Here is a 26388-nt window from a genome sequence, read left to right on the forward strand (position 1 = left end):
CAGTCTCTGGGCTGGGGGACGGAGGCGCCCTCACGAGCCGGTGAGCACTGGGGGGAGCGGGCTGGGGTGGGGTCGGGGGGATGGCAGGACGCTTTGCTGGTCTGATATGACTACGCTGAGCCTCCCTCTTACTCATCGAACTTGGCTCCGGGTGACTTGGCTGATTCCAAAACTCAAGCCCCCTCCCCCCCTCCCCCCCTCCGCACCCTCCTCCTCAGAGGAGATTCATGAACCCCTGAGGCAGATACTCATGGGAGCGTCGGGCCCCCCCCAAAAAGCAGTTTCAATTATGTCCTTTCAAAGGGCATAATCATTGACTAATCCCCGGCTTTGAAGAGGAAAACACCCTTTGAATGTGTAAGAACAGTGGATCCCATGTCTTTCTAGCCGACCCTGACGGCCCAGGTGGGGAGGCTCCTGCCGGCACAGGCCCCGCGGATGCCTCGCTTCGTTATCAAAGGCCGCGTGCTCGGAAATAAATGGCAAACGTGTTTTCCCATTCTCGTTTAATTAGGAACTTTACAAGCTAACCGTGAGCGAAGAGCCTCATTATCGAACAACGTGCAGCCGGAACTCCACCGCGGCGGTGCCGATGGTCGGGCCGGCTCCTGCCTCGGCCGATCTGAGGCTCCTGAGGATGTTGCTGATAGCAGCGAGGGCCCGGCCTCAGTGGTAGCCAGTCTTATACGAGATGTCAGATAAAGCTGGGGAAATGGTTGTGAGTATAGTGTTTGGTGTGGCAATAAAGAGGTGGAGGCAGTTAGTTCAACACAAAACTCCTCTATTTTAAACTCCCATGAGCACCCTGGCTGGCGTAGCTCAGTGGATGGAGCGTGGGCTGCGAATCAAAGTGTCGCAGGTTCGATTCCCAGCCAGGGCACATGCCTGGGTTGCAGGCCATGACCTCCAAGCAACCGCACATTGGTGTTTCTCTCTCTCTTTCTTCCTCCCTTCCCTCTCTAAAAATAAATAAATAAAAATAAAAATAAATAAAATCTTTAAAAAAAACCTCACATGAGCAACCACGTCTGTCCCAGGCCCCCTTTTCTTCTCACTCTCTTCGGGCAAAGCCTGTACAGCCAGGGCCTTATTTATTACCCTTATATATAGCCTGCTGCTCCCCAGAAGCTGCATGGCCACAGCCGGGCCCTGCGCCCGAGCTTCAGACAGGGCCCCCCACTGCCCGTGAGGCCCCTGCAGTCACAGGCCGCGCGAGTGAGCGTGCCGGGGCAGAACCCTCCTCTGCCCTCCCACCCCCGCCCTTCCCAGAGTTCCTCCCACCGGCCGACTCCTCCTCACCCCCACGCGCCACCCCCCACCCCCCCGCCCCAGCCAGGGCAGCAGGAGGCTCCACGCTTCCCTCCCCAGCCCTCTCACATGCACCCAGTCCCCACTGCCACCGCCGTTGCCTGGGCCACTGTCACTTGTCACCTGCTTCTGTGCCAAGTCTCCTCGGCCCCGTCCGGGCTCCTGCGCCCCAATCTGTCGCCCACACCGCAGCCTGGATCCTCGTTCAGGAGCAGATCCACGCGAGTCGTGATCCTTAAAAGAACAAAAGCGATGCTCCGAGAGCTCCCCACCTACTACTCCCCGGGGGGGGGCCCAACTTCCTTAACTCCCCAGTCTGCCTGGCCAGTTCTTCCTCGCCCTGCAGAGAGAGCGCCCCCTTCAGCCCCCGGACCTGGGGGCTGAGCTGACTGCTGGGCCCCCCAGGCGCTCAGGGTCCAGCGCATCGAGACCGCCGGGTGACCACGTGAGCCTTCCCCGCGCGCCCAGCTTGGAAACACCGTTTCCTTTTCCCTGTTCAGTCAGGTTTGACTCCAGGCCTGCGTCCTGCCAGGCAAGCGGCAGGCGAATGCCCTTCGTTCCTGAGGCTCTTGACCTTCATCCCGCCCAAATGCAGAGCCCTTCCCAGACTGGAACATCGGAGGGAGCCCCTCCGATCTGAGGGCCACACCTGGAAACACGGGACACCCTGGACCAGCCCTCTCTGCTCCTGCCAGCCCTGGACACCGGCATCTTGGCCCCCGGTGCCTGAGCCCCCTCACCGGGCCACTCTCCTCATAGAAGCTCGATATGCGTCCTCCTATGAGTCTCGGGGACTCTTCCCAACAAGGGACAGGCAGCTCTACCTCCCCAGTGAGCTCAGGCTGTTGTGGAGCACAGGGAGAAGGTGGATTCCACATAACTTCTGCCCCCACCTGGGGGGAAAGGAGTCTTGGGCTGGACGAGGGGAGAATGCAGTGAGCCCCTCGCAAACCGGTGTCCGGTCTAAGTCATCCCTTTGCTCAGCAGTGAGCTCGGAGCAGGGGCCTGTCCCGCTCCGGCAGCCTCCCCGGCACCTCGGCACCTGGTAACCAGGGAAACCCCAGCAATCACACACCAACCCAGAGCTCCCAGCTGCGCAGAAATGTAGGCGTGGCCAGGCCCGGTGCCGGCAAGGTCATGTGGGGTCGGGAGAGTGGAGATGCTGAGGGGGGGCTGTACTCAGGACCACCGGGTGGGGGGCAGGGCAAGCTAGCCAGTCAAGTTAAAAATCCCCTTCCCTTCACCCCGCGATTCCTCCGTGGGGGACACCTGGAGAAACTCCCCCCAAGCCCCTGGACACCACAGATGCTGCTGGCAGCATCGTCCGACAGCGTGAAAAACCAGACAGAACCCAGCCCTGGCTGGCATAGCTCAGTGGATTGAGCGCGGGATGTGAACCAAAGTGTCGCAGGTTCGATTCCCAGTCAGGGCACATGCCTGGGTTGCAGACCATGACCCCCAGCAACCGCACATTGATGTTTCTCTCTCTCTCTCTTCCTCCCTTCTCTCTCTAAAATAAATAAATAAAATCTTAAAAAAAAGACTGTTTAAAAAAAAAAGAAAAGTCGTGATTCGGGCTCACACGCTATCCACCCAGGTCCGTGCTGCCCCGTGGGTGGAGGGCTTCCCCCACCTGCGGTGTTCAAATCGTGGACATATAGCCCGTGAGGTCGCTTCTGCGGACAACTCTGTACAACGTGGCGTAGACGCACAGAGCCACGCGTGGTTAAAGGAAGTGTGCTGAATTTACATATTTTTAAAAATTCTCACCAGAGGCTGTTTTTACTGTTTTTAGAGAGAGGAGAGGGGAAAGAGAGAGGAAACACCAGCGGGTTGCCTCCCGTGCCCTCCCCGACCGGGGACCAAACCCGCACGCAGCCCAGCTGTGAGCCCCGACCCGGAGCGCGCCCCCCAGACCTCGGGTGTACGCGGCAATGCGGCGACGGCCGAGCCCCCGGCCGTGGGCTGCGGCACGCGCAAAGGCGAGCGGCCTGTCCTTCTCCCTGTTCTAAGGGTGATGTCCCACTTCCGTCGTCTTTTTGTAGAGAACCATCTAGACGTGTTCATTGCATCCTGCCTGCTGTCTACGGAACACGACTGTGGACAAACTGTGTTTAAAATCGCCGATGCCCGCAGGTCAGGGGAAGAAGAGAGAGTCACTGTAGCTAAGAGCGTTCGGCGAAGTGCCCTTCACTTGGGCCAAAGCTGCAGCCCTCCGCGCTCCTTCCAACGCGAGCCAGCGCCCCCCTCCGGGCGCGGCGAGGCGAGCAGCCGCGGTGATTCTCCCGGTTGTGCTGCGCGCTGCCGCGGTCGCGGTTCCGGGGCAAGTGCACCCGGACAGGCGTGAGATACGGCGGCCGATAACGCGAGAGCATTTTATGTGTTGCTTTTATCTTCTGCTGAAATAAACTTCCTATTAGTGTTTTGTACACATTAAAAATGTGTTACCTTTTGCTACATACCTTTTTAAGCCTTGAAAACATTTTTTTCCCATCCCTGGTTGGGTGGCTCGGTTAGCTGGGGCATCATCCCACACACCAAAAGGTTGTGGGTTCGATCCTTGATGGGGGGGGGTATGGGGGAGGCAACCGAGCGATGTTCCTCTCTGTCTCCCTCCCTCTCCCTCCCTCTCCCTTCCTCTCTCTCTCAAATCAATGAACATATCCTCTGGTGAGAATTAAACATTTTTTTTCCCAGAAAAATTTTTAAAACGATTTCAACAGATTTTACTCTCTGTCACTTTATCTCGGGGAGTTGTCTGCATCAGCGAGGGCCTGCCCTAGCCCTGCTGAGAATGCCCCGGGGTGGGGGTTGGTTGCCCCCAGCCCCCACTGCCTGTGGCTTCTTTAACCAGCCAGTGGCTTTTCTTCCTCAGTAAGAATGTTCTTCTCAAGTTGTCCCGAACTACTCAGAGAAAAGACATCCATTTTCCTTTCTGGCCGTCCTGAACTGTTTTCCAACGGGAGAAAGGAGCCAAAAACGGGAAGAGTTATAGCATGTCGTCCCCCACAAAACGGGGAAGGTCTCCATGTCGGCTTTTCTGGTCTGAAGGGAGGGATTTTCTGCTTTCTCCCCAAATAAGCAGCAGCGCGTCTGGCTTCTCACAAACGTCATCCGCTGCCCGGCCCTGCGTGAGATTTATGTCCGTGCTCCGGTGCATTCCCTGGAAACGTTATTTATCGCCTCAGATACAAAACTGCTTTGGAAAGCAGAGTCCGTGGGACTTTTAAAGGAGCCTGGGGCCTTCTAGCAAAAGCCTTTTTAACAAGGATTTAAGCAGGAAACTGAACAGGTTTATTGGTGTTTATGACGATCTCTAAAAAGACATTCATCATAAAAACGAGCGTCGTAAAGCCCCCTCCACGACACGTTTTGTAGAACCAGAAACCAAACCAGACCGTCAGGACCGGCCCTGGGCAAATGAGGATGGAGGGGGGTACAGCAGGCGACTGTACCTTTCCCTGGGGACTGGGGTGGGGGGGTGGGGGTGCGTGGTGTTCGTGCAGCGGCCTCAACGCGGGGCCTGTGTTTCATTTTCGTCCCCCATGCTCCCCTGAGAACATTTCTCGTTTGACTTGTAGGGTATGAATGGCCTCGCCGTGGAAATTAAAAAGCCTTCAACGTGTGATCATTCACAAAAACTTTAATTGTTTCCAGAAGGAGGAAGTATAACTTCGTAGGTTAAACATTAGAAATGGGGAAAAAAAAACAACAAAACAACGATTAGCTGCCAGAATCGCATAATAGGAGTTAATGTTCCCAAACTTGAAACACAGACCAAAGACTCAACGCGGCAGCAGCTTCGCTTCTGGGGCGAGTCCCCTCTGCATTCTGATGAAACCGTGTTCTGGAGGACAAGTGGGACGGGAATAAATCTGTCCCCTTCCCTTTTCTCTCAGTGACTGCTGCTTCTGTGGGAGTCAGCTGCTTTCCCGGCGCTCCCCAGCCCCCCGGAGAAAGGGGGTGTCCGAGCCTCGCGGGCAGGACCGGCGGAGCACCATGGCGACGTCCTGCCACGAAAGTGTCTTCTCTCGTTTTCGGAGTCAACAAGTGTGACCGCCACCAGGAAACAGGCCCCATGAAAAGGGAGTCGGGAACATGGAGGAGCTGCCCAGGCAGTCACCCCCCTTCAGTGTCCAAGTTCATTACCCTCGTTAACGCGAGTCAATGGGACGGAACAAAAGGCGTCTCCAGAGCCCCGTGAGCACAGGCGTGCGTATTTCAGATCCGGGACCGTGGAGTAACGAAGGTCATTTTTCTTCTTGCTCACAGTGGGGTTCCAGTTTCCTTCTTTTCATAAATATGCCTTATAACACACCCCTCGTACCCTCTGCTACAAAGGACCGTCCGTCTGGACTCCCGGATGGTTTGGGGGCAGTGAACAGGGGTAGCCAAAAATGCCCTGGCCTGGACAGTAACTGTCGGAGGTAGCAGGTGTCATGGGGAACAGGCGAGAAACCCCCGTGGCTGATGGTGGAAGGCAAAGTCCCGTGAGGGTGCACGGGTCTGTGAAATTCCGGGGGGGTCTGGTGGTCCAGGCCGTGCCGGGGCTACCCCTCCACGGTGGAGGACAGCAACCGCCGTTGGGGTCCCCTGCTGCCAAGTGAGAAGGGGACACATGCTTGGAAGACTGCTGGGTCTGGGGGCAACACGTGGCGCATTTGAGTCGCCTGCTCTGGCCCCCCTTCCTGGGCCATCCCTCCAGCAGGGCAACCACGTTCAAGGGTCCCCATCCCACACTGTGGAGTTGTGCTACTAAAGTTCTGAAGAGCGTTTTACAATTTTGCTTTTGACAGTATGATTGGTATTAACTTTCCATCTTCTCTCTCTCCTTCTAGAGCCAGGATTTTTTTTCTGATCTTGGTCACGTCTTTGAAATGTTTGTAGGGGAGGAGGAGAGGCTGGGGAAGTCCAGGGCGGTGGGCGCTTGGTGGCCTGCTGCACAGGGTTCTGGGGGCTGGAATTTCCGGTGCTTGAGAGAGGGGCGTCCCTTAGAAAGAGTCCTGTCGCCCGGGCCAGACAGGGTGCCATGGGGAGGGGATGGCAGAGACCCCAAACTTGGTGTCTGGGAGATTCTGGTCAGGGTCACAGAGCACACCAGGTACCGGTTATAAGAAAGCAGACAGTCGGGTTTCTCCGAGTCCCTGAGAGGAAAGAAATGAGGGTGTTTTTATTGGCGCAGCCGCGTAATGACTTCAGTGTGTCTCCCAGGACGAGGTGCAGAAGAGGAGAATAAAATGCTTTGTTTTTGCCGTTCGAGGCTCGGGCGAGAGTGCTGGCCACAACCAGCACGTCTATGTCCGCAGAGTCCAATTTTGATTTTTTAAAAAATTTAGACCTTTCCTGGCTGGCATAGCTCAGTAGATTGAGCGCACGTGGGCTGCGAACCAAAGTGTCGCAGGTTCGACTCCCAGTCAGGGCACATGCCTGGGTTGCAGGCCATGACCCCCAGCAACCGCACATGGATGTTTCTCTCTCTCTCTCTTTCTCCCTCCCTTCCCTCTCTAAAAATAAATAAATAAAATCTTTAAAAAAATTCAATTTCTAAAAAAAAAAATTAGACCTTTTCTACGAATGCATGCATTTTCCCGAATGGCTTGCATCATTCCCTGATGCGGCAAAAAGAGAGTCTGTGTGACGTCAGGGCCCGTGAGAGCGGAGCTGGCTCCGTGCGGGGTCGGGGGGCTGGGTGGGGGCGCACGGGAAGGAAGCGGTCGCCAACCCGGGGCCGTCGGTGATTGGTGAGCGGCATGGGAAAGAGTTTATGGTCCACGGCAGTTTTCTGGAAATGCAAATTGCTTTTCCTCGCCCGGCAATTTCGCTCTATCTGAGCGAGTCCAGGAAAGTCTCCTTCACGCGAACTATGACACGAGTGAGCGAGCGAGCGAATGTCACCCGGAGACTTAAAGAGGCCCTGCCATCCCGTCGCCTCCAGGACAGTCGCCTGCAGGGCCGTGTGGGGGCTGGCTGTGCTCCTGTGCACCCTCGGCGTGAAGCTGACAGGGTGACTGGAGACAGGACGGGGGCAGGGGTTCGCCGTGGCCTTTTCTCATCCCAGGTTTGACCAAGGTCATCGGCCACATGGCAGGTGCAGCCGAGGACTCTCGTTTGCTCGTCCGAGCATCTCGTTTACCCACTCGGTTTCCACGGACACCCAAGTCCTGGACAAGCGATTATCTCATACTACTACTACTACTACTACTACTACTACTACTACTACTACTACTAAGAAGCAAGGACGCTTTTCCTCGGGGTGATGTCCCTAGTTGGGCCCTCGGTCACTTTGCACGGGGAGATGACCCAGGGAGAAGAAAACCTTTCACCTGCTTTTGAATGGATTCTGGAGCCCACGTGCGCCCGTGAATTTACGCCTCTTTGCATTTTGGTATTTTGGTAAATTTGGTATTTTGCAGCATGGACTTTTCCCAGAAAGGCTCCGAGCAGAAACGTCATCTTCTGAAACATGGTAGAACCCGCATTGTTCAAGTTTAACCCAAGATTGATTCTCCGCTTGTCCCGGGGGCAGCAGGCGCTCCTGGGAACCCACGCGAGCACCCCGAGAGGTGTTCACGGCAGTGTCTTCCCACCGCCGTGCGCGGGTCATGACGGCACCGGACAGTTGGAGAGGAGCGGCCACTCCGGCCAGCGCCGGAGGAGACCGGTGGAAGGGGAAACGGAGCTTTTGCCCTTTTATTAAGGAGGAAATACGCCCCCCGCTGTTCATTTCTCGGGGAGCATTAGGCAGGTCACACTGAGTCTCGGGGTAAAGAATAGGCAATGAGCCCTGGCTGGTGCGGCTTAACGGTTGAGTGCTGGCCTGCAAATCAGGGGATCGCCGGTTCGACTCCCAGTCTAGGGCGCATGCCTGGGTTGTGGGCCAGGTCCCCGGTTGTGGGTGGGCAAGGGGCAACTGATCAATGTTTCTCTTCTTCCCTCCCTTCCCCTCTCTCTAAAAAAGAAATAAAATCTTAAAAAAAACACTAGAGAAGAACAGAAACATCAATCACCCCTAAATTGATGTATAGCACAATCCCAATGAGAATGTCACCATGCTTGTTTCTAGAACTGGGCACGTTAATTTTAAAGGGCAGCTAGAAGGATAAACAAGCAGAGAATAGCCTGGATAATCGCCCCCCGAGGAAGTGCAGTGTTGGCGGGGCTGACCAGCACACCCAGGGAGTGAAGCACGTGGCAAAGCACTTGTGACTCAAACAACGTGGCATCAGCCTGTGCCTATGCAGACAGACCAATCAAAGACTAGAAAGCCGGAAAGAGGCCCAACTGAATACTGATGGACGTGACATCTCAAATCAGTGGAGAAATGTAACGTGAAATTGAGATACCCGAAAGGCATATAAAAATATATCATGGAGCCCATTCTTACATCAAACCAGAATATATTCCAAATGGATCACAGATTTTGATATAAAATGAAGAAAATCCATGGGGAAATTCCTTTATGACTTCGGAGTTATATAGCCAGGAAATGTTGCTAAGCATGCCTCAAATCCCAGAAGCAATAAGGAAAAGGATTGGTTGTGCAAACACATATTGCATAAAAATATAACATGTGCGTGGCCAAAAGCGCCGTCAGCTAACTAAAAACACAAACAAAAGAGTAGGAAAAACATTAACGCGTGTTTGCAGACAGAACCGATTAATACATTAGGCCTAGCCGTCTGGAGTTGCTGGTGTTTTGATCATTTTTAACCTAATAAGATAGCAATTTCATATGGTTCGACTTAACATCTAATATGTAAGGAACTTCTAAAGATAAAATGGACAGTATCCTCATAGAAGAATGGGCTAGAGAGATGAACACACAATTTACAAACTAAAAAAGCCAATGGCTGGCAGCCCTATGAAACCATGCTCCAGCACACTCCTGTGCACGGCCGCCCCCCCAGCGCCCCCCTCCCCCACCACAACAAAGAACAAAAAGGCCCAAAAGGTACGTAGTAGGTACGTGTGGGGCAGCTCCCCGGGGCCAGGTGTGAGAGCAACACCCCGGAGACGGAGGGAGGAGGCACAAGGTCCTGACCTCTGATGGAGTCGGGCCTCCAACTCCCCCCCCAGGATTATCTCGGATATTCTCAGAGTTTTGTGTTTTATAGACTTCAAACTTGTGCCCGCGTGCACACACACGCACAGGCACACACTCACACTCCTGCTGAGATTCGTATTTGTTTTGGGATTACACTGAATCCGCAGATCAATTTGGGCGGAACTGACAACTTTACAAACTTGAGTACTTAATAAACGTTCCAAAATTAATCTCAGTAATGTCTCGTAGTTCTCTGTGTAGGGCTCTTGAATGTCTTTTGTTAGATTTGTTCCTGTGTTTTTGGGGTTCTTTGAAACCCTTGTAAGTGGAATCTTATTTTTAAATGTCATTTTCTAATTGTTACCAGAATATCAAAATACATTGATTTTTTTACATGGACCTTATATTCAGCAACCTTGCTAAATTCACTTATTAATTCTAATAGTTCATCAGTATATTTAAAAAAATTTTTTTCTATCCAACCAATCACGAAGTCTGTGAGGAGAGAGAGTCAGTTCCCTGCTTTTGATTCTTTCTGTCTTTTTTTCTTGATTCCCTGAACCGGCTCGGACCCCCAGGATTTGCTACGGGGTCTTCGCACACACACCCTTTATAATATTAAGGATGTTCCCTCCTGCTAGTAATTTGCTGAAAATGTTCATCAGGAATGGCTAGTAAATTTTGTCAAATGATTTTTCTGCACATATGAGAGAATCATGCTTTTTCTTATTCTGAGAAGGTAGTAAGTTTGAACAGCAAACTAACCCTGAATTCCTGGAATAAATCCACCCTGGTCGTGATACATTAATTTTTACATATAATCACTGAAACTGGTTTCAGTTTGGGATTTTATGAAAAATAACTGCAAGACTGAGTTGGGAAATGTTCTTTTTGTTTTCTGTCGGCATTTCTTTCCCTCTACAAGTTCCAAAGAATCCACGGATGAAGGCCTCTGGGCCTGGAGCTCTTTGTGGGAAGATTAAAATGATGAATCCAATTTCTTTAATAGCCATATGTCTAAATATATATTTAGGATGTTGTATTCCTCCCGGAATGTTCATCATAACTCTTTAGTTTATTAGCATAAAGTTATATATATTTGATCTTTTAAAAAATATTTTATTTCTTTGTTTTCTGAGAGAGAGGGAGAAAGAGAGAGTGAGAAGCATCGATGTGAGGGAGACCTGGGTCCGTTGCCTCTCGTTTGCACCCCCCGCCCCCGGGGGTGGACCCACAGCCCGGGGGTGGACCCACAGCCCGGGGGTGGACCCGCAGCCCAAGGGTGAACCCGAAGCCCAGGATGAACCCGCAGCCCAGGCATGTGCCCTGGGGTAAACCCACAACCTTTGGCTTTGTGAGCGACGCCCAGCCACCCAGGCCACGCCGGTCAGCGCTGTTGTATCATCCTCTGACATCCGCAGGAAGTGCAGGGATGCCTTCCGGTCCCCTTCGGGCCCTGGTTACTTGGACGGTCTCTCCTTTTCCCCGGTAACTCTCCCCAGCTTTCAGCTTTGCCGGTTCTTTTTCACTTTTGTTTTCTACCCCATCCGTGTTGGCTCTTCTATTGATTACTTCTCTCCTTTGACTTTCCTTGGGCTTAATTTTCCATTCTTTTCCTAAATTTTTAGCTGAATATTTAGATCATTGATGTTTAGCCTTATAGTGATTTTTTTTCACTGCAATGTGGACTGTGAGATCTTTCTCTCGCAACTGCATTCTGTATGTTTTAATATGTGGTGTATTCGTTTCATTTAGTTCAAAATAGTTTCTGCTTTGTTTCTAGTAAGTTTTCTTCTTTGACCAAAGTTATTAGAAGCATATTATTTATTTGCCAAACTTGGGAGGGATTTTCTATTTATCTCTTGCTGTTAATTTCTGGTTTTGTGTTACTATTTTCAGAGAACATACTCTGGATAATTGAATCCTTCGCAATGTGTTAAGACTTGTTTTTACGGCATAGGCGATTTTTGTCAATCTACAATCAATTAAATCAAATGTGTTAATTATATCAGTAAAATCTTCTGTATCCTTAACGATGGTTTTATCTTCTTGTTCTATTAGTTTTTGAGAGAAGTTCAAGTCTCCCGCTACAAACATGGGTTTGTTTACTTCTCCTTGTAGTTCTGTCCATTTCTGCCCCATCCATTTTGAGACCATAGTATCAATGACTTTATAAAAATTTGGGTCACTGGTTCGATTCCCAGTCGGGGCACATGCCTGGGTTGCAGGCCAGGTCCTCAGTGTGGGCCATGTGAGTTGCAACCACACATTGATGTTTCTCTTCCTCTCTTTCTCCCTCCCTTCCCCTCTCTCTAAAAATAAATAAATAATCTTTAAAAATAGATAAAAATAAATAAATAAATTGGCATTTTTTAATATTCCTGATGGAATGTCCTTTTTTTCCCATTAGGAAATGTTTCTCCGTATCTGTAGCCATGCTTGACATGGAGTCTATCTACCCTGCCAACTCCGCCCACTAGGCCACGCCGCAACTGCTGCTAGAACGTCCTTCCCTGCGCAGCATGGAGTAGGGCGGGTCACAGGAGACATCCCGGGCCAGACTCCGAAGGCAGAAACACAGAGTAGTGGTCCTCGTTCCTTCCCGTTCAGAAGGCCACGGGGGGCCCCGGGGGTTGTACAGCCGATGCACCTCGTCATCCACGCGCTGGCTCCCGTTGCAGGCTCGGGGTGCCAGCCGGGTGCCGTGGATTTCCTTCTCTAGCCTCTGCAGTGCGCGGGACAGGCACGCTTTTAGCTCCATGTCAGAGGATTCCAGGTTCTTCTGCCAGACATCCCACCACCAAAACTGGAGTCTCACTGGCCCTGGCTGGTGTAGCTCAGTAGATTGAGCGTGGGCTGTGAACCAGGCATCGCAGGTTCAATTCCCAGTCAGGGCACATGCCTGGGTTGCAGGCCATGACCCCCAGCAACTGCACATTGATGTCTCTCTCTCTCTCTTTCTCTCTCCCTTCCCTCTCTAAAAGTAAATAAATAAAATCTTTTTTAAAAAGTCTATTCATTAATTTCTAGAAAAAAATAATTTCTAGATTCCTTTCTCCTTGTATATGGTTTGGATTGCAGAAGGTTTGTTTGTTTTTTTTAAACCTGTCTTAAAGATCACTTCTGCCCTGACTGGTATGGCTCAGCTGGTTGGTGTTGTCCCACAAGGAGAATGTCCCCGTTTCAAGTACTGGTCAGGGCACACACCTCGGCTGCAGGTTCCATCCCTGGTCGGGGCGTGTACTAGAGCAGCTGATGGATGCTTCTCCCTCTCATTAATGGCTCGCTCCCTCTCTTTCTCCCTTCCTTCCCCTCTCTCTCAAACTAAATAAACAAAATCTTAAAAACAAAAGCCTTCTAAATCACTTACCCTACGGTCAGAGAGTATGGTCTATATTATATAAACTGCATACATTTTACAGATATATTTTTAAAAGATTTTATTTATTTATTTTCAGAGAGAGGGGAAGGGAGAGACACAGAGAGGGAGAGAAACATCGATGTGTGGTTGCCTCTAGTGGGCCCCCAACTGGGGACCTGGCCTGCAACCCAGGCATGTGCCCTGACTGGGAATCAAACCAGCAACTGTTTGGTTTGAAGGCCGGTGCTCAATCCACTGAGCCACACCAGCCAGGGCTACAGAGATCTCTTTATAGCCCAATAGTTGGTCAACTTTTACTAATGTCCTAAATATACTTGAAAAGGATGTATAGTATCCAGTAATCAAGATTCATTATACGTGTTATATGTATATATAATACATTATATATATTAGATTTTCATAATCATATTATTCAAAGTCTCACCATTAATTATTTAGTCCATTTGATATATTGACATATTTATTTTAAAACTTTAAAAATATTTTTCTGGACTTCCGGCCAAGATGGAGGCATAGGTAGACACGCTGTGCCTCCTTGCACAACCAAGACAGGGACAACAACAATTTAGAAACAGAGTAACAACCAGAACTGACAGAAAACTGAACTGTATGGAAGTCGGACAACCAAGGAGTTAAAATAGACACGTTCATCCAGACCGGTAGGAGGGGTGGAGTTGGGCAGCCAGGCAGAGAGGGGTCGCAGCACAAAGAGCATTGGGACTGGGCTCGTAAGACCGCAGCGGGCAGACCCTGGGCGCGCAAGCAGCGGCTGGCAAACGCAGCGAGGCAGCGACTGTGAAGCAAGGCACTGAGCACGACCCAGGATCCCAGCGCTGGGATAGAGCCTTGGGGCACTGATTGAAAACACCTGTGGGGATTGGGGCGGAGGGAGAGACTCCCAGCCTCACAGGAGATGTCGGTGGAAAGACCCATGGGGCGCACAAGCCCACCCACACAGGAATCAGCACCAGAAAGGTCCAGTTTTCTTGGGGGAATCAGCAGAAGGGACTGAAAATGGCAGAGAGAGGAGCAAACGCCATTGTTTCCTCTCGGACCCCACCCCCACATATAGTGTCACAACACAGCGACTGGGGTGCCCTTCCCTGATGAACACCTAAGGCTCCACCCCTCATATGTAACAGGCGTGACCAGTTCAAAAAAAGAAAAGAGAGAGAGATGGCTCAAACAGAAGAACAAATGAAAGCTCCAGAATCCATCTTTTTAAGTGACCGAGAGATAGCCAACCTATCAGATGAACTGTTCAAAAAACTGGTGATCAGGAAGCTCACAGAATTGGTTGATTTTGGTTGCAAATTAGATGAAAAAATGAAGGCTGCAATAAGTGAAATGAAGAAAATTACACAGGGAACCAATAGTGATGGAAAGAAAGCTGGGTCTCACATCAATGGAGTGGACCAGAAGGAAGAAAGAAAGAACCACAAAGAAAAGAATGAAGAAATAAGAATTCAAAAAAATGAGGAGAGGCTTAGGAACCTCCAGGACATCTTTAAACATTCCAACATTCGAATTATAGGGGTACCAGAAGGAGAAGAGGAAGAACAAGTAGAAAAGTGATTTGAACAAATAATAAAGGAGAACTTCCCCAATCTGGCAAAGGAAATAGACTTCCAGGAAGTCCAGGAAGCTCTGAGAGTCCCAAGGAAGTTGGACACAAGGAGGAACACACCAAGGCACATCATAATTACTTTACCCAAGGTAAAAAATGAAGGAGAGAATCCTAGAAGCAACAAGAGATAAGGAGACAGTCACCTACAAAGGAGTTCCCATCAGACTGTTAGCTGATTTCTCAGAAGAGACCTTGCAGGCAAGAAGGGGCTGGAAAGAAGTATTCCAAGTCATGAAAGGCAAGGACCTACATCCCAGATTGCTCTATCCAGCAAAGCTTTCATTTAGAATGGAAGGGCAGATACAGTGCTTCTCAGATAAGGTCAAGTTAAAGGAGTTCATCATCACCAAGCCCTTATTATATGAAATATTAAAGGGACTTATCTAAGAAAAAGAAGATAAAAAACATGTACAGTAAAATGACAGCAAACTCACAATTATTAACAACCGAACCTAAAACAAAAGCACACTAAGCAAACAACTAGAACAGGAACAGAACCACAGAAATGGAGATCACATGGAGGGTTAGCAACAGGGGAGTGGGAGGGGGAGGGAGGGGGAAAAGGTATAGAGAATAAGCAGCATAGATGGTAGGTAGAAAACAGACGGGGGGGAGGGCAAGAATAGTACGGGAAATGGAGAAGCTAAAGAACTTATGACGCATGGACATGACCTCGAGGGGGGAATGTGGGTGGGAGGGGGTGTGCAGGGTGGAGGGGGGATGAAGGGGGGGTAATGGGACAGCTGTAATAGTATAATCAATAAAGTATTTTTAGAAAAGAAAAAAAATTTCTGTTTAAGGTAGAGTAGGGAGACTGTCTGTTTTTTTGTTGTTGTTTTTTTTTTTTGCTAATGTAAAATTTAGTTGCTTTGGTGTTGAAAATTTTTTATGATAGGTCACGGGCTAGAATATTCCCACGCGAGACTCCGCCTTCGCTCCTTCTCCGCTCCAGGGCTGCAGCTCAGAAACCCGCGGGTTGCCCCCGCGCACTTGAGTCAGGCAACGCGGGCTCCGCTGCTCGTTGCCTGGGGAGCTGGGGCTGGGGGTCTCCGGCTCTGCCTGGGCCTGGAGGGCGCCGCGCACGGACAGGGCGCCCCCTCGGCCACCGGTCTGAGGCGTGTTCTCTGCGCCCCCCGCGTGGGCCGCGGGGCGCACGGGCTCCTGCGGGCGAGGGCAGCCCCCGCTCCGGCAGGTGGGGCCTCCCCCAGGGCCCCCTCTCTGCACCTCCCCCCGGCCCCGCACGCCTTGGCCGTGGTCTGCACCTTGGCCGTTGCAGCCTAGGCCTCCGTCCCGCACACGGAGAGCATTTCTAGAAAGCGGACCGAATACACAGGCTGTCGTGCACCGCTGGGCATGAGACAGCCCCCGTGTGATGAACTCAGACGGGTGGTCTGCAGAAAACCGGTGGAGGGAGCCCCGCGGGGCTAACGTAGGGGAGGGGGCACTGGGGCAACTGTCTGAAATAAACGCACAGGGGGAGCAGGCGGTTTTCGGGGAGACGGACGGGCCCTCAGGAGAGCAGACGGTGGGGGAGTGATGGTCAGTGGCAGCGTCGGTCTGGGTGTGGTCGGCTTCCGGCCTCCTCTCCCGTGACCAGAGTCCATCTGCCCCGGGTCATGGAGCTCCTGGGGGCGGGGGGGACCGATGGCCCCTGAGCCAGCCGCTCTCGGAGGCCCGTGTCCGTGCAGGCGGGGGGTTCGGAGAAAGCCTCCCCCCCGCACTGGCCGTTTTCCAAGTGCCTGCAGCTCCGGGTGACGTGTCCCCGCAGCGCTCGGGGGGGGGGGGTGGCGTGTCCTGGGCTCCTTCCCTGCCAGCATCCAGCCGCCTGACTGTCATCGCCTTTGGAGGCCCCGGTACCCTGTCCCACGAGGTGTCCTCTCCCGAGAGCACGTGTCCCCGGGTGTCCCCTGCCGGCCCAGCCCGGGCCCCGGGGGCGGCGTCACAGCAACCCACGCGCGGCTGGCAGCCTTGCCTCTGAGTCTGGCTAATGTCGGAGGTGCCGCTTTATGTGGAACTTTTATAAACTTGTTCTGTTCACGGCCTCCAACGGGCCCCCGTTCCATCCACCTCCACAGGGCAGGGGAAATGAGGCCTTTTATGATGTTTCCCTCACTTTAAACTGGAAAATTGGCAGCAGCGGGGCTTCCAAGTGCGTCGGAAAGTCTGCGTCGGGCTGGCAACGTGACCCTCCGGCGCATGAAGGACGTTTACAAGTTTGTTTACGGACGAGGGCGGGCAGGGTCCGGCCGTGTTGGCCCGGCCGGGGTTGGGGTTCAGACGGGACTGACAGATAAAATCTCACCCCAGCGCGTTCTCACACCCCAGCAGCGGCGCCTCCGCCTCCGGGGGAAGGTGTGAAGTTCAACGCCAGGAGTCGGCCTGGGGGCGGGGGGGGGCGCGGGGGCGAGGGGGCAGGCAGACTCGAACTGCGTCAGGATTTGGTTACTCGACTCCCAGAGCGCACGGTCCCCAGCATTGCCCCTTTCCGGAAAGATCTGACGTTGGAACGGCACCGTGATCACAGGACGGGGGAAGGCAGACCACACCGGTAAGATGGAATCGAGGTCACCAGCAGGGAGATGGAGCAAAGACGCCAGGACTCTGGCCGACGTGGCCAGGGTGGCGGGACCCCCTGTCCTAACCTGGAACTGGTCACCCGCAGCAGGGACACCGCGACAAAAAGCAAGGCAGCGGAGCTGCTTCAAAGCCAAGGGACTCGCTCTCAAGGTGCCGGGCTCCGGTCTGAGCCTCAGGACACAGAGGCTGCAGGGTGCCCTCCTGAAGTTCGGGGAGCTCCCCACTGACCCAGGAAGACAGGCAGGGGCCAGGGAGAGGGGCCAGGGGACGGACGCAGCTCTGCAGGGCTGAACACCTGGGGGTGGGTGGGGAGGGGCCGAGCTGCCCCGGGGGCGGAGCCCCAGTGCGGCCCACGCCACGGAGGGGAGGCGGCCTCTGCCAAGGCCTGGGAACGTTGTCAGGCACCGTGGGGCAGCGCGGACCCTCTCCCTGTGCCTGGAGTCTGCGCTGTGTCAAATGGCGCGGGTGTCCACGATGCCACCTTCGGAACGGGAGCGCCTGAGGGGTCAGTGGGGGGACCCAGGTCTCCCCGGCAGTCCCCGGGGCTGCCAGAGGAGCCGCTGGTCTGGGAGGCCCCCCGGGACAGGCCACGGTGGGCTCCCCGCCCGCACGGCTGGAGAAGGCCCAGCACGTGCAGCCGCCGCAGCCGCAGCCGGGGACTGCGGTGCAGGGAGAGCCGCCGCCTCGTCGTCTCAGGACGAAAAGTGTGTTCTCAGTCCCCCCCCCCCAACACACACACACACCCCGAGTGCTATCTGTTGTCCGAGAGAGAACTCTTCTATAAAGAACAGTGTCTGCAGGCCCATGACACCTCTAGAATTTGTGGAGACGGTGGTTCCAGCCGCTTCCATAACGGAGACGCCCCTCGGCCCTCGCTCCCTGAGAGCCGACCTCACCTGCCTGTGCTCCCGGGTTCCCGCCCCCCCCCACGCCCCCACCGCCGCCACAGAGGCCTCCTCTCCCCCTCTCCCCGCCCCTGGAGCTGTTTTCTGCCTGGAAAGGAGCAGCGAACGGCGTCAGGAACTTCTCCGGGGGTCCTTCCCGGAGGAAGCAGACTTCCAGGAGGCGGTGGGGGCCGGGGCCGTCCCCTGCGTCGAGCCCCCTCCACCGACATCCCGCAGCCGGGGGAAGGCGAGCTGAAGGTCACGGCCGAGCTTCCGAACCCCCGGCCCTCGGGTGAGCAGTCGAGTCACATCTGGGAGGCGGCTGTCCAGGTGCCTGCTGCACCGGCCGGTCTGACCCGGGAGCCTCGCTGGAAGACAAGTTAAATGGAGCAAAAAAAAAAAAATCTCTTGAAGGAAGAGAACATCGTAGGCTGCGAGGGGCCATCAGCGGAATCCCGCGCAGCAGGAGCGACTTCTCATCCGAGAGTGGACTATGGGGCTCCAGAGGGAGCTTCCAAGACGCAGAGAAACAGTCCCTGATTCAAGTTCGGTCAATGATGAGGTGCCTGTGTGCTGGTGAGGCGGGCAGTGTGGGGGGGGCGGTGGATGCACTCGGAGAGGCCGGCCATTGAAGGAGAAAACAAAGACGTTTAATTAATAGCGAGCGAGGGGCTCCCGGGCAGAGAGAAGTCCCGGTGGGAGGGCAGAGCAGAGATTTGGGGGGGTGGGGGGGGGCCCAAGGCCCCTTGTGGGCCCAGTGGAAGCCGACACAAAGCCCTTCGCAGCCGAAGTCTTGTCGTGGACTCAGGCTGCAGCGAGGGCTGCGGGACACCTGCACGTTCTGTTCCGGTCAAGTTCAAAAGGCCCCGAACCGAGGCTGGGAAAATCAGCTGTCGGGCGGCAGCGCGTAAATTGCACAAAATTCAGGCAGGGGCCCAGAGTCACCAGAAAGCCTTCAGTCCCACTGCCGAATGAACTAGAGAGCGAGTCCCTGCCCGGACAACGAGATCTGTTTAATTAAGAGGGTCCTTCCGAGCCCGTCATCGCTTCAAAGACCCTTCCTTGGTCCTGAGACGTGGGTCCCCGTGTTTTGAAACATCCCAGCGGCCTGTGGGAGCAGTGACCAGAGGGAGAGAGTTCGCGCTGGGCCTCGCACCGCTGAGAGCATGGGGTGCTTGTGCTGAATATTTTATTTTCAAAGACTGTGTGGGCATGGCTGCTCTCGGACCCATTTTTTATGACAAAGGTAGCACCCGATGGTTGTAAACTGGCAGCCACCCTCACAAGGGTACTGAAGTGGCTGAGGTCAAAGGTTGCTGTCGCCTGTCCCCCCGACACTGTGGCTCAGGGGAGACACCCTCATGGTCCAGGCGTGTCCTTCCGGGCTCTTCCTTCGAGCAGACGCACTGTGGAAATGTGGACCTTTTTCCCCTGCGAGCTCCTGGGTCTAAAATCAAGGCCAACATGCAAACCTTCTTTTCTCTTGAGTGCTGTTTCATAGCCTCGCGCTACTTTGCACTGTGAGCCAAACCGGAACCCTTCCTCTCGGGGGAGATGACCCTGAGCCCTGCCGAGGGCTGGGGTCAAACCACACGGTCACACGGTTTCAACCCGTAGCTGCCGGGAGTCTGCCCCGAGGGAACCAAACCCCCACTGGGCTGGGACCTCAGGGCCCCATCAGCTGCCGAAAGGGGTCGTGAGGCCTGGCCCTCGGGGCGGCCCGTGGGCCCGGAGGGCGTGTTCAGACCGGCTCCAGCAGCCAGTGGTTTCCGAGGGAAACCTGGAAGGAAGCGGTCGGCCAGTTTCATCGGAAGCTGGAAGACAGAGGCGCCGCCGGTGAAAAGATGTTCCGGGAACCCCGGGGTGCTCCATTTCTGAGCCCGCCCGAATCTCCTCTCGCAGGAGCCTGGCTCCCCGAGGCGTGGCCGCAGTGCCATCCGCCTGGAAGCACCGGGATGCTCGGTCACCTTGCCACCCAGACATAATCAGAGTCTCTGGCGGGAATAGCGACAAGCATTTCTAGAAGCCCCCCCAGTCGGACCTCAGTCCCACCAAAGTGGGGGGACCATTGTCTACGAGAACGGAAGAGAAAGCAGAGAGCTGTCTTTGTGCCCTGGGGCTTATTTCGGCCGCCCTGCGGCAAAGGAGCCATTCAGGCCAAAAGGATGGGGGCGGGGCCCTGGGGTCTCCCGGCCTTGGCCTTGGCCACCAGCGGCACCCTCACAGCAGTGAGGGCCAGGGCGGGGCCTCCCAGGCGGAGGAGGTGCGGGTTTCCGGAGCCAGAAAAAGCTGCTTCGGATGCTGCAAATCTGTCCCTATCAGGTAACAGGTGGGAAGCAGTGACTGAGCGCCAAGAACGTGCTAAGCATTGTGGGGACCGACAGACTTGCCTGGGGACAAAAGACACACACAGATGAAGCATCATCGAGCAGAGTAAGCCACTGGTGCGCGTGACTAGGAGGAGACACGAGAGGGAAGGCCCGGCCTCACGCGCTGAGGACCAGGACACATCCCTGGGAAGCCTGCAGCCCCGGGGGCGAGTGGGATGCCTTGGAGGATGAGCGTGGGTCTGGGGTTAGGAGAGCCGGTTGTGCCAGGCGGGGAGAGAAGTAAGTCGGAGTGGACAGGAGGGAGCGGGGGGCGGGGGTCCGGAAAACGAGGCAGGAAGTTCAGGCTTCTCGGTGGGAAATGGCCGCTGGGCCTTTGCAAGCAGACATGGGAGGGAGCGCTGGCCTACCTGTGCGGGGGGGGGGAACAGACCACCTTCTGCACTGAGGGCGCCCCTGTGGGAGCAAGCCGTACTCACACCCCAAATCTCTGTGGGCTCCTTGTGCCGCCCGAGTTCTCCTCGGTGATTGATCCAGCAAACAGCAGGGCTGGGGGCGGGAATCGAGGGTCTTGGTTTTGCACTGGGAGTGTTTGAGTGCCTGTTACACATCTCAGTGGACAGCTGCAGCGGGCAGTGAGTTGCACAGGAAAGCTCAGAGAGCCGGGAGAGCCCAGTGGAGGGGATGCCGGGGTGCCTCTGGGACCCTCCCAGGCCCCGCCCCTCTCCTCTGGGACCTGTGGCACGTCTGCTTTCTCATTCGTTTTCTGTCCCCGAAGACCCAAACCCAAACCTCGAAACGCAGCCAGGCCCCAGGTCCTCATCTCCGACTCTCAGCCATGTTTCTTCACGCGGGTGTCTCGCCAAAGCGGCTAACTCAATGATACTGAAAATACAACGTGGCCCTGGCTGGTGCAGCTCAGCGGACTGAGCGTGGGCTGCAAACCAAAGGGTCGCAGGTTCGATTCCCAGTCAGGGCACGTGCCTGGGTTGCGGGCCGGGTCCCCAGTAGGGGGGCACACAAGAGGCAACCACACATTGATGTTTCTCTCCCTCTCTTTCTCCCTCCCTTCCCCTCTCTAAAAATAAATAAATAAATAAAATCTTAAAAAAAAGAAAATACGTGTCGGAATCTGTGGGATGCATCGAAAGCCGTGATTTTCAACCTTTTTCATCTCGTGACACACGTACACTAATGACTAAAATTCTGCAGCACACCGAAAATATATTTTTGGCCAACCTGACCAAAAACATTAGGTATCATTTTGATTCATTCACACCAGACACCTATTGTTGTGTTGGCTGTTGTCATTTTTTTTATCCGACAGTCTAAGGGAAAGGAGGTCAGTGCCCCTGACTAAAGAGTCAGGTGTCGCCTGTTTTAAAAATGCTTGTGGCGCGCCGCGGGTGAAAATTCCCGATCAAAGGACGTGCTGAGAGAGAAACACACAACTTCTAACGCTCACATTACGAGAGAGAGGCGAGCAAAACGTCAACAACCCAAGTGTTCGACCCGAGAAGTTAGCGAACCAAGAGCAAACTGAACTCAGAAAGTTCAAGGGAAGAAGTGATACCGAGAAAAGCAGAAATTGATGGAAAAGAAAGGGAGGGACCGGCCTTACTCTCTGACAGCACGTCTGTGTCTACAGAAAAGCTCAAAGGGTCTAAACAAGCGTCAGTGAGTGCGCTCTGATGGATACAGGGTGTCAAGGGGTGTGGGGTCCCGACTGCCCTGGCTCCTCCGGGCTCGAACCCAGGCGCCCCGGTCTCCTTCCTCTTGGCTGCGGCAGTTCCCACGGTCCCGAGTGCGGGCTCGGGCCCCACAGGCTCTCCGAGAGGAGGGCCCACGATTCGACATCGGAACTCGTCTTCCTGCAGAGCCGGGGTGACGGAGTCCCCTGCCAGCCCCCGTCCATCTGTGTGGACCCGCAGCGTCCCTGTGCGCACGCAGGCGGACAGCACAACCCCTCCCAGCCGACCCACTGTGCGCGGGTCAAAGGGAGGAGCCTGTCTGCCAGGAGCCGGGCTGTCCCGCCCGGGAGCCCGCGGCGCGGTGCAGTGGAAGGGCGGGCGCCTCGTGGCCCTTGCCCTGCAGGGGCCCCGCTCCCGGGGGTCCGTGCGGAGTCCAGGCCGGCTGCTGCTCGCCCGGCGGGGGCTTTGGCGATCGTGTCTGTGTGTGAGCGTGCACAAGTGTGTGCATGTGTGTGTGCGCTCATCAGTGTGCACACACCAGAGTGGAAAGCGTGTGTGAGCCCTCACCCCCTGCCAGAGACAGGAGCCTGGGGGCGCGCGGCCCTGGGTTCGAGTCCCTGCTCCCATCCCCACGGTGACTGTGGCCTCACCCTCAGGCTTCTGGGTCAAACGCACGTGGCGGGGAAAACACCCCGTTCATACACTTAGGATGATGAAAGTGCATAAAAACCTTAACACAGGGCCAGGCCCGAGATCCGATACTAAAAATAACGTTATTGACCAAAAAAAAGAAAGAGAAAAGAAATCACGCGGTTGTGTGCTTTGCAGAAAAGAGAAGTGTACTCACAGAGTAAAAGTAAAAATTCTGCCTTAGAACCACGCGTCCTCGCCAGGTCAGAAAGGGCTTCAAAAGCGTCGCCTCTTCTCCCTTCGGTGCTGGAGGAGCCCGGGGCGTCCTGGCCGGTCCTGCCCCAGCCCGCCCGCCCTGTGCGCCGCTGCTCAGGCCAGGGAAGGTGGGGCTCTTCTGCCACCTCGTGGACACCCCGAGAAGGCGGGTGGGTCGCCGCCGGCCCTCGCCCCGGGAGGCCCGCGCCCACCCTCTCCACAGGCTGGCTCAGCGGGTCCGCTCAGGGGTCCACAGTGCCCCGCCGGCCTCGGCTCTGTGCCTGCGGCCGAGCGGCGCCTTCTCGCCCGCCGTCCCCACTGCGGGCTCCGAGGGTGTGGGGCGCGGGGCGCCCCAACTAGGTCAAGCCGGATGTGCAGCTGAGTGAGTCCCGTCGGATCCTCGGAACAGTCCCTTTGGGGCTGACCTGGTCTCTTCAGGATGACGACCTTCCTGGTCTTCCTTCTCCCCATCCTCTCTGGCTCGGGCTCCTCGGACCGCCTGGTACTGTGTGCCCCGCAGGGGCCCCCGATGTCCGGTTGAGGGGGTTCCTGCCCGGCCCTGTGGACCCCGCTGGGGTCCTTCGCTGGTCTCCACCCGCCTCCTGGCCTGCCTGGCCTTTCACACCCCGGCGAAGGGGTAGCGCCCCCTCGGTCATCTCCCCAAGGGGCCGTCGGGCCATTTCAGTTCCGACCCCCCCCCCACGGCCCCCACCTCCGCTTCCCTCCGCCCCCCAAGCCAGGCTGCGGCCCCTACATCGGCTCTGGGCAGCTCATCCCAAAACAAGCTCCTTTCTGGACTGAGGGAGGCCTGAGCCTCGGCCCCCAGGGTCGCCCCAGCGCCACCTTCCGCTGGGCGCCCCTCCCACCTTCGCCTGCCCCCCTCAAATGCCTTTTGGTCGCTCCACACCCTGCAGTTCTCCTTCTGCCCCTGCCTCGGGCCACCTAAGGACAAGACTGGGAAAGCCCGTCCACACCGGGAGGGGGGTGGGTGGCTGGCACGTCTGCTCTGGGCTGGCCCGAGAGTTCAGGTAGGAGGGCTCTGATTCTGGAAGTTCTCACTTTGGAGGGTTCGGAAAAAGTCAAAGGAATCTTTTTAAAGTCCTTCTCAGCAATGCCTGAATTTCAAGCGTCCTTACTTTCTGCAAAATCCTGTTTTGAATGTTAACTTTTGCTTGCATAGCTTTCCAAATCACCTGTCCCCCCTTCCCTGCACCCCAAGCAGGTAAAAACGGAAGAGGCAGGCGACTGGCCCACTTCCTCCCTGACCCTGGGTGTGTGTGGCCGCGCCACTGAGCCCTCAACAATGGAATGGGAGTGGGCCGCGGGCCTCTTGCGAGCCTGGCTGGGACTGAGCCTGGGCGGAAGGAGGTCCCTCTACCAGCAGGGACACCCTTTGGGTGTCACAGGGGCCGAAAGTAAGCACCCACTGCGTTAAGCATCTTAGATATTGAAGTGGATCAGTCAAAGAGCAGGTCATTTGTGTGTAAATACAAAACAGAAAAACATATTGATATTTTTTCCAAATGTCTGTATGACTCTTGTTTACAGAAAAAATAAGATAGACACAGTGCTCAGGTGACTCATCCTCCAGCACCCAGCCAGTGACTGTCGCGATCCTCAAGGCCTCATCTGGGGACTTCTGCCACCCCTGTCCTGCTGACGACGTCCGTGTCCAGTTTGGCTTCGGGCGGTTTGAGAGAACGGCCTCTGATCTCCAGACCCAGGCCTGCAGTGGCCGGGACGCCTCAGAGGCCCGTCATACGGGTCCTGTCCTGTCCCAGAGCCCGCCTGCGACTCCCCTCCCCTCCCCTCCCCCTGTTCGCCCAGGTGCTCAAGCTGGAAACTTCTTCGCACCGCCCTCCCTCCTCCCCACGCCCCTCACCTTCCTCTGCCACCAAGTCCTGCTGGTGTTACCTTCTCAATCCCCGGGGAGCTCCCCTCCTCCGGCCCCCCGCACCGTCGCCCCAGTCCTCTCCCTCTCGGGCGTTCCCCAAGCTCCCAGCCGCACACCCACCTGCCCCCCCATCCCTCCGACCCATGTTCTGCCCTGAGCGCCCATGTGACTCCACACAACATGTGTGTGATGACTGTCACTTGCTCTCCAACGTCTAAGGTTCATCTCGTCCTTACAAAACGGCAGCAGCTCACGGGGCCTGTAGGCTGGGCCTGGTCTGCCTCCCGAGCTCACCCCCACCCGCCCTGGGCCTCTGCATTCCGGCCCCACTGACTCCCTTCAGCTCTGGGCTCGCCCTCCCCTCCCCTCCCCCGATGCAGCACGGCTGACCCCTGTGTCTGGAACTCGCCTCCCTGCCTCCCCGCGCTGCTGCACTTCCCGACCCTCGCTGTAGACCTCGGGGACCGAAGGACCCTCCCACCGAGCTCAGACCCCCATGGGAAGCGTCCTCAGCCCCGTGCTTCCCCTCGGTAGCACCCTCCGTGCGTGCCCTGCAGGGCACCTGGTCAGTCAGGATGGCGTCCGCTCTGCCCGCCTCACCCCCACCCCAGGGCCTTCGCACTTGCCCTCCCGCTGCCCGGGTGACTGTCCCCGGACGTCGGCCCGGCTCAGCCCCCCGAACCTCCCGCAAGTCTGTCTTCAGACGTCCCCTTCGAGGTGAGGGCTCACCAGCCCTAGGTTGAAAGCTGCCGCGGCGCCCCCTCCTGCAGCTGCGCACTCCTGAGCCCCTCCTCTGGGGAGTTACTGCTTTCTGGCACCTTACTCATTCGTCATTTGTCTTTTTAACGAGTCTCTTCCTCCCTATAGTGCCACGCCACGAGCAGGAACTTGTGTGTGTTTTGCTCACGGCCGTCATCGCCTCGTCCCCAGCCCCTACGCTGGGGTCTGACACCTCTGTTGGGTGGGTGGGTGAGTGAGTGGGTGGGTGAGTGAGTGAGTGAGTGAGTGGGTGGGTGAGTGGGTGGGTGAGTGGGTGGGTGGGTGAGTGGGTGAGTGGGTGAGTGAGTGAGTGAGTGAGTGGGTGGGTGAGTGGGTGGGTGGGTGAGTGGGTGGGTGGGTGAGTGGGTGGGTGGGTGAGTGGGTGGGTGAGTGAGTGAGTGGGTGGGTGAGTGAGTGGGTGAGTGGGTGGGTGAGTGGGTGGGTGAGTGAGTGAGTGAGTGGGTGGGTGAGTGGGTGGGTGAGTGGGTGGGTGGGTGAGTGGGTGAGTGGGTGAGTGGGTGAGTGGGTGGGTGAGTGGGTGGGTGGGTGAGTGGGTGGGTGAGTGGGTGGGTGAGTGAGTGAGTGGGTGGGTGAGTGAGTGGGTGAGTGGGTGGGTGAGTGGGTGGGTGAGTGGGTGGGTGGGTGAGTGAGTGGGTGAGTGAGTGAGTGGGTGGGTGGGTGGGTGAGTGAGTGGGTGGGTGGGTGAGTGGGTGAGTGGGTGGGTGGGTGAGTGAGTGAGTGGGTGGGTGAGTGGGTGGGTGGGTGAGTGGGTGGGTGGGTGAGTGGGTGAGTGGGTGGGTGAGTGGGTGAGTGAGTGGGTGGGTGAGTGAGTGAGTGGGTGGGTGAGTGGGTGGGTGAGTGGGTGAGTGGGTGAGTGGGTGGGTGGGTGAGTGAGTGGGTGGGTGAGTGAGTGGGTGGGTGAGTGGGTGGGTGGGTGAGTGAGTGAGTGGGTGGGTGAGTGAGTGGGCGAGTGAGGTGCAGCAGTTGTGGGCAGAGCCCCCCCCTGCCCC

General features: G+C 55.7%; 1 long non-coding RNA gene across 1 annotated transcript; it reads right to left on the reverse strand.

Moving 5' to 3' along the window:
* Window positions 1-513: 513 nt before the first annotated feature.
* Window positions 514-22802, reverse strand: LOC123832268. The gene is made up of 3 exons (XR_006788020.1): window positions 22688-22802; window positions 1432-1542; window positions 514-704 (listed from the first exon to the last, which is right to left on the reverse strand). It is a non-coding gene; the product is annotated as an uncharacterized LOC123832268 (long non-coding RNA).
* Between the last annotated feature and the right edge of the window lie 3586 nt (window positions 22803-26388).

This window comes from Phyllostomus hastatus, unplaced genomic scaffold (genome assembly GCF_019186645.2).
Source record: "Phyllostomus hastatus isolate PE091 unplaced genomic scaffold, TTU_PhHast_1.1 phas_scaffold_182, whole genome shotgun sequence".
In the NCBI taxonomy this organism is placed as follows: Eukaryota; Metazoa; Chordata; class Mammalia; order Chiroptera; family Phyllostomidae; genus Phyllostomus; species Phyllostomus hastatus.